The sequence below is a fragment of the Entelurus aequoreus genome, linkage group LG13, assembly GCF_033978785.1.
Source record: "Entelurus aequoreus isolate RoL-2023_Sb linkage group LG13, RoL_Eaeq_v1.1, whole genome shotgun sequence".
Classification (NCBI taxonomy): Eukaryota; Metazoa; Chordata; class Actinopteri; order Syngnathiformes; family Syngnathidae; genus Entelurus; species Entelurus aequoreus.
In genome coordinates, this window is record NC_084743.1 from 40,494,519 (window position 1) to 40,502,087 (window position 7,569).

Genomic DNA, 7,569 nt, shown 5'->3' on the forward strand with positions numbered 1-7,569 from the left:
AACCTCTTTCCAGCAGTGAAAACAGTCCTTGGTGAGGGTGGGAGGAGTCTTTGCAGATTTTCTGAGCCCTGGTCAGGCAGCGGCTTTTTGCGATCTCCTGGATAGGAGGAAGAGGAGTCCTGATGATCTTTTCCGCCGTCCTCACCACTCTCTGGAGAGACTTCCAGTCTGAGGCATTGCAGGCTCCAGTCCAGACAGAGATGCTGTTGGTCAGCAGGCTCTCTATAGTGCCTCTGTAGAATGTGGTGAGAATGGGGGGAGGCAGCTGTGCTCTTTTCATCCGACGCAAAAAGTGCATGCGCTGCTGAGCTCTTTTTACAAGAGCTTCGGCGTGTAGGGACCAGGTTATATTGTCAGTTATCTGCACCCCCAGGAACTTGGTGCTGCTTACTATCTCCACCGATGTGCCGTTGATGTAGAGTGGAGCGTGGCTGGACTGGTGCTTCCTGAAGTGAACGATGATCTCCTTGGTCTTGTTGACATTCAGGACCAGGTTGTTGGTTCTGCACCAGTCAACCAGATGTTTCACCTCCTCCCTGTAGTCCATGTCGTTGTTGTCACGGATGAGGCCCACTACTGTCGTGTCGTCCGCATACTTCACAATGTGGTTGGTAGTGGACCTGGCGCAGCAGTCATGAGTCATCAACGTGAACAGCAGCGGATTCAGGACGCAGCCCTGTGGGGAGCCGGTGCTCAGGGAGGTGGCACTGGAGGTGTTGTTGCCTACTCTCACAGATTGGGGTCTGTCTGTGAGGAAGTCAAGCAGCCAGTTGCAAAGGGGGGTACTGAATCCAAGGGGGGCTAGTTTGCTCACCAAGTGCTGCGGGATGATGGTGTTGAATGCTGAGCTGAAGTCCAGGAACAACATCCGCACGTGTGTGTCCTTTCCTTCCAAATGTTCTAAGCTCAGGTGGAGTGCAGAGGAGATGGCGTCCTCTGCGGAGCGGTTAGGGCGATAAGCAAACTGGTATGGGTCGAATGTGGGGGGAAGTCTGGAGACAATATATTCCTTTACCAGCCTCTCGAAGCACTTCATTATGATGGGGGTGAGTGCAACGGGGCGGTAATCATTGAGGGAGGAGATTGTGGGGTTTTTTGGCACTGGAATGATTGTGGTCGTCTTAAAACATGATGGTACCACAGCCTGGGTCAGCGAGATGTTGAAGATGTCTGTGAGAACCCCAGCCAGCTGGTCTGCACATCCCTTAAGCACCTTGCCCGGAATGTCATCAGGTACCGGTGCTTTCCGGGGGTTCACTCTCCTCAGGGTTTTCCGGACATCCGCTGTATCCAGGTTGAGCGGCTGCTCATCAGGGCGAGGGATGGATTTTCTCGCCGGAGTGGTTTTAAGTGCCTCAAACCTTGCAAAGTAGTTGTTAAGGTCATCTAGGAAGCTGATACTGTTGTCACAGGGACGGGGAGCAGCTTTATAGTCCGTGATGACCTGTATGCCCTGCCACATTCGTCTAGTGTTTGTGGGGTTCTCGAAGAAGTCCTGCACTTTCTGACTGTGAGCACGCTTTGCAACCTTAATGGCACGGTTCAGGTTAGCTCTGGCTGATTTTAATGCCACCATGTCGCCAAACTTGAAAGCCTTGTTGTCAGCATTGCACGTACCTCACTGTTCATCCAGAGTTTCTCGTTGGCCCGTGTAGGGATGTTCTTAATCACACTGACATCCTCCATGCACTTCTGAATGTATGCGGACACAGACTCTGCATACTCCTCCACATATGTGTGGTGATTTTCGGTGGCGGCTCATTGAATACTTGGCACTGCATTTACATACACACAAACGTTACGTTACTTTGTTTTTTAAATTTTGTCACTGCAAATTGACCCCAGTTTTTGGCTATTTTGCTATTTTGTTTTGATTAGGAAATGTGCAAATTTGAAAATGTTTACCGAAGAAAATATTAAATATGATTGGAATCACGTTACATCCCTCAATTAGGATCAAGTGTAGCACACAAAAAGACTAATAACTTTAGGGGTTAGAAAAGCATCAAGGACTAAAAGACACATATGCAAGAGGAGAGGAGTGATAGTGAGTTGGGGAAAATGTTCACAATATTAGAGACAATCACAGGACAATGTAAATGAAGAGAAAGTCATTCCCTGGAGAGAGGAGAGTTTTCTGTATAGGGTGCGTTAAAAGTCAAAGTGGAACGTTAAGGCATTGAGAAAATGTTGGCAGCAGTAGTAGTCAAAGGTTCAGGGATAAGTCTACTAGGCAGAGGTTCGATTAAAGCACTCAAAGTGGACTGGCAACCTGTACACAAGATAGAAAGAAGAGACACGCTACAAGAAGAAGTACTTGACAAAGTGTAAGAAATGGAAGAAGTGGGGATATGAAAGGGTTTCACAGCAAAAATAAGTCTAGTTTGTGATGCCACAACCCGCTTCTACAAGCCAATGTCGGTAGGTTTTGCAATTTAAATATATATATATATATATATATATATATATATATATATATATATATATATATATATATATATATATATATATATATATATATATATATATAGCTGGAGAAAGACAAGCTTTTGAAATAAATAATTATAGAAAGTCATTTTATGAATGGGCTGAACCAACTGTTTTAAAACTAGACACACGTTAGGACTACAAGCTCACAGTAAACAAAATATCTCCTATTGAGCAATACACCATTCCAAGAATGGAAGCCTGTCTAATGGGAGGAGAGAAATAAACCAAGTTAGACACAAGCCATGCTTTTCAACATGGAGGAGGAATCAAGAAAATATATTACAGTAAACAGGCAGACGGGACTGTTCACATACACAAAATTATCTTTTGGGGTGAGTTCCAGTCCAGCCATCTTCAGTGTACAATGCAGGGTGTACCGGAAAAGGTTGCAGTGTATCAGGATGACATCATTCTCACGAGAAAAGATGATAAATATCACCTGTCAAACATTAGATAAAGTGCTGCAGCGACTAAGGATGCAGGACTTTGCCTGAATAGGAAAAAAAGGGTCAATTTACGGCAGAAGAAGTGACACTCTTAGGACATAAAGTAGACAAAACAGGATTGCATCTGTTTTCAGCAAAGGTGACAGGACCATAAGAGACACCCACGCCCACGTCCATGACGGAGTTAAAAATAATTATTAGGACAGTTGACCCTTTACAATAAGTTCCTGACAATGTTGACAAAATTATTGTCACCTGTACATAAATTATTTTGGAAGGAGGAACAATGGGGACAAGAGTTAGAAAAAGCTTTCGAACTTTTACAATCCAGTAATGTGTTTGTGTGCTGTGATGAAACCAAATAACTGGCATTGCGTTGCTTAATTATACAGAATTAGAGCAGGCTCCATTGTATGCCAGGATCAATACTTGCGCTGCAAAGACAGACGATGGATAGAGAATCCTACTTCCCGTCTAAGTGTGTGTGTGTGTGTGTGTGTGTGTGTGTGTGTGTGTGTGTGTGTGTGTGTGTGTGTGTGTGTGTGTGTGTGTGTGTGTGTGTGTGTGTGTGTGTGTGTGTGTGTGTGTGTGTGTGTGTGTGTGTGTGTGTGTGTGTGTGTGTGTGTGTGTGTGTGTGCTACTTATTGGGGACGTCGCTCTGTTTACAAAGTCACTTCAGGGGACCTTTGACGTTATGGGGACAAAAAAACAGGTCCCCTAAAGGGAAACCTTTTTAAATAATAGTCAGATCCATTCTGAAGATGCCTAAGTGATTTTTAAGCGTTTTTTTCTCCATGAAACATGTTTACGGTTAGTTTGAGTGTGAGACATTTGCACAGCAGCCCTCTAACAGGGCTGCAGCTGGTACTGCACTGGCTGTTCCTTCATTGATTACTTACAGGCCTACTGAAACCCACGCAGTCTGATAGTTTATATATCAATGATAAAATCTTAACATTGCAACACGTGCCAATACGGCCGGGAGGGGGGAGGTGTTTGTTATGCGGGATTAATTTGTGGCATATTAAATATAAGCCTGGTTGTGTTGTGGCTAATAGAGTATATATATGTATTGTGTTTATTTACTGTTTTAGTCATTCCCAGCTGAATATCAGGTCCCACCCGCCTCTCACAGCCTCTTCCCTATCTGAATCGCTTCCACTGCCCTTTAGTCCTTCACTCTCACTTTCCTCATCCACGAATCTTTCATCCTCGCTCAAATTAATGGGGAAATTTTCGCTTTCTCGGTCCGAAACGCTCTCGCTGCTGGTGGCCATGATTGTAAACAATGTGCAGATGTGAGGAGCTCCACAACCGGTGACGTCACGTGCATATCGTCTGCTACTTACGGTACAGGCAAGGCTTTTTTATCAGCGACCAAAAGTTGCGAACTTTATCGTCGATGTTCTCTACTTCAGCAAAAATATGGCAATATCGCGAAATGATCAAGTATGACACATAGAATGGACCCGCTATCCCCGTTTAAATAAGAAAATCGCATTTCAGTAGGCCTTTAACAATTTACACCGGGTGCACCAAACGAAGGAAGTGTGCGCGCAGTACAGGAAGGTCGTCTGCAGTGCAGGACATGTCGGCTGAAGAGACACGAAAATTATTTGTTTAAACCAAAAGGTAAGCCCATCTTTCTTATAAATGGAGGTTATTGACTATCATTTGTAGAAGATTCATGTGTTTATGACCAAGTTAAGCCAAAAAATTAGCAGCAAACCTTTTCCAATGGGTGCATTTAATTAAGAACATGAGCCTTGCTAAGAAAAAAAAAGCTTGTGAATCACTTTGTGGTTTTTTTTGGCATTTGGACTGGTTTATAGTCAAAGTAGCTATAATTTAATGCTAATTGGTTGTCTACAAGGACTTTTAAGAAGTTATATGTATAGTTATGATGGACATTGGGGATTAAGGATATTTTAAAAACCTCACATTGATTTTGTTTCACACATTTTAGATGAAAGACATATGTACAGTAGACCACATGGACTTGGACATAAACAGCATAACACCTGATGTCACTGGAACAGAGGAATACTGCTCAAGTCAGGAAACAATTGACACAGTAGTTGTTTGCGCTCCCATTAAAAAACATGGAAAAAGAGTTTACAACAAAAGACATAATTGCTTGTATTGCAGTAAGCCTTATGCCAAGCTGGCAAGACTTCTAGAAAGTGCACACAAAAACAGATTGGAAGTAGCCACAGCTCTTAGCTTTCCAACGTGTTCCATGGAGAGAAGGAACAGCTAGAGAATATTCGTAATAAAGGGAACTGCACTCACAATGCTGCTATTATGGAGTCAGGAAAGGGTGAACTAGTGCCATTCAAACGACCACCTAAAGAAGCTAAAGGAAATGATTTTATGCACTGTGCACATTGCCAAGGACTGTTTACCAGAAAGGTGTATTAATACAATTAATACAATTTGCTTTGTGTATAATTTTAGCTGTTTGCAAATTCACTATGTCGTGGAATTTCAGGGGTCGCAACATCACAACAATCGTTCCGCTTTGCAACACAATTAACACATTACATTTACATTTTGCTCAGGAGATTTTACAATCATACATTTTCTAATAATATTTTATAACTCTGCATCATTAACTTATTTATTAATATTTATTTATTTATGACACATATTTAAAGCATGCAAACTCTCAGCAACAGCTACACTGACCTCATGGTAAACTACCATTCCCACCTTCCCTTTTTTCTCAAAAATCCTCGAAAAAATTGTAGCACACCAGCTAAATGAACACTTAGCATCCAACAATCTCTGTGAACCCTTTCAGTCCGGTTCCAGGGCAAATCACTCTACGGAGACTTCCCTCGCAAAAATGTCTAATAATCTATTGCTAACTATGGATGCTGATGCCTCACCCATGTTGCGGCTAATTGATCTTAGCGCTGCTTTCGATACTGTCGATCATAAAATTTTATTAGAACGTATCAAAACACGTATTGGTATGTCAGTCTTAGCCTTTTCTTAGTTTAACTCCTATCTTACTAACAGAATGCAGTGCGTTTCCCATAACGATGTGACCTCAGAGCAGGGGTGGGCAATTAATTTTTACCGGGGGTCGCATGAGCAACCTGAGCACTGCTGGAGGGCCACACCGACAATATTTCAATTAAATTTTGCTTAAATTATTTTTGATATACCGTAAGATAAAAAATAATAATATTTTCATTTAACCTAACTTATCTTTATACAAAAGCAGATGGCTTTTGATGGTTTTATTTTTAACACTTTCTTACACAACACTTCCTGATGTATATTACAATGCAAAAATTTCAATTTCTGTCACTTTATCCTGCCGCCTCTTTGTTGTGAAGGTAGCACGCCTGTAAGGTGATTGGCGAAGAAGGAGGAAGCGTTGCTGTTGCGGAAATGAGGAGTGAGGATCGATGTGTGTGTGGAAAGAACGAGATAAGTTGAGCTGTGTTAGTATAGGTTGCTCAATAAAAGTTTAAAAAGAGCGTCAGACTTGGTGTGCACTTCTTCTGGACGCTACAATTGATGTCAGAAGTGGGATGAAATGCCTCCCAGATCGCCTTGCCATCAAACCTGGGAGTCTTCATTGAGGGCGGAATTCCCCCATGGCAAGCAGCGTGGCTGCACCTGTAGACACTGCCTCTCTCCTTCCTTCCTTTCTCTCTCTCTCTCACTCTCTCTCTCTCCCTCTCTCTCTCTCTCTGCGGTGAGCTCCTCACGTGGCACGTACCTCTAGATGATGTAGCAGGCTAAGCACACAAGCAGCCTAGTATGCGCAAAGTTTTTCTTCTGCCACCAATTGTAGCGTCCAGAAGAAGTGCACACCAAGTCTGACGCTCTTTTTAAACTTTTATTGAGCAAGCTATACTAACACATCTCAACTTATCTCGTTCCTTTCACACTCACGTCTATTATTCTTATATTCTTTAAACACAGATGTTGCTGTGTACTACAAATTAAACACACGGCTTTACCTTTACTTGGCAGTCCATGTCTTGTTGAAAACACGCCATTCGTCATCACCTTTTCTTTTTTTAGCGTCTCGGGGATAACCGGGCATCACTTGTCACTGTGCGCCTTCACTAACAGGACATACGCCCATAAATCACACTTTTCAAAATAAAAGCAGCACAGTTGTATTGCACGCACGACATAGATGTTTTTTTTAATTTATTTTGTAATTTGTGATTGCCGCTGCGCGCACGAGCATACGTCCACACGGAAGTCATACAAATAACGCTTTTCAAAACAAAAGCAGCACCGTTGTATTGCACACTCGAAATAGATACTTTTTTAAATTTATTTTGTAATTTATGATTGGCCTCACGCGGGCTGGACAGGGACGTACAAAGGGCCAGGTCTGCCTCAGAGTATGACAAGGTAACATGCGGAGTTCCACGGGGTTTGGTTTTTGGACCTGCACTCTTCATCAATTACATGATGCCGCTAGGTGACATAATAGGCAAATATGGTGTTAACTTTCACTGTTATGCTGATGACACCCGACACTACGTGCCCCTAAAGCTGACCAACACGTCAGATTGTAGTCACCTGGAGGCCTGTCTAAATGAAATTAAACACTGGATGTCAACTAACTTTTTGCAACTCAACGCTAAGAAAACGAAAA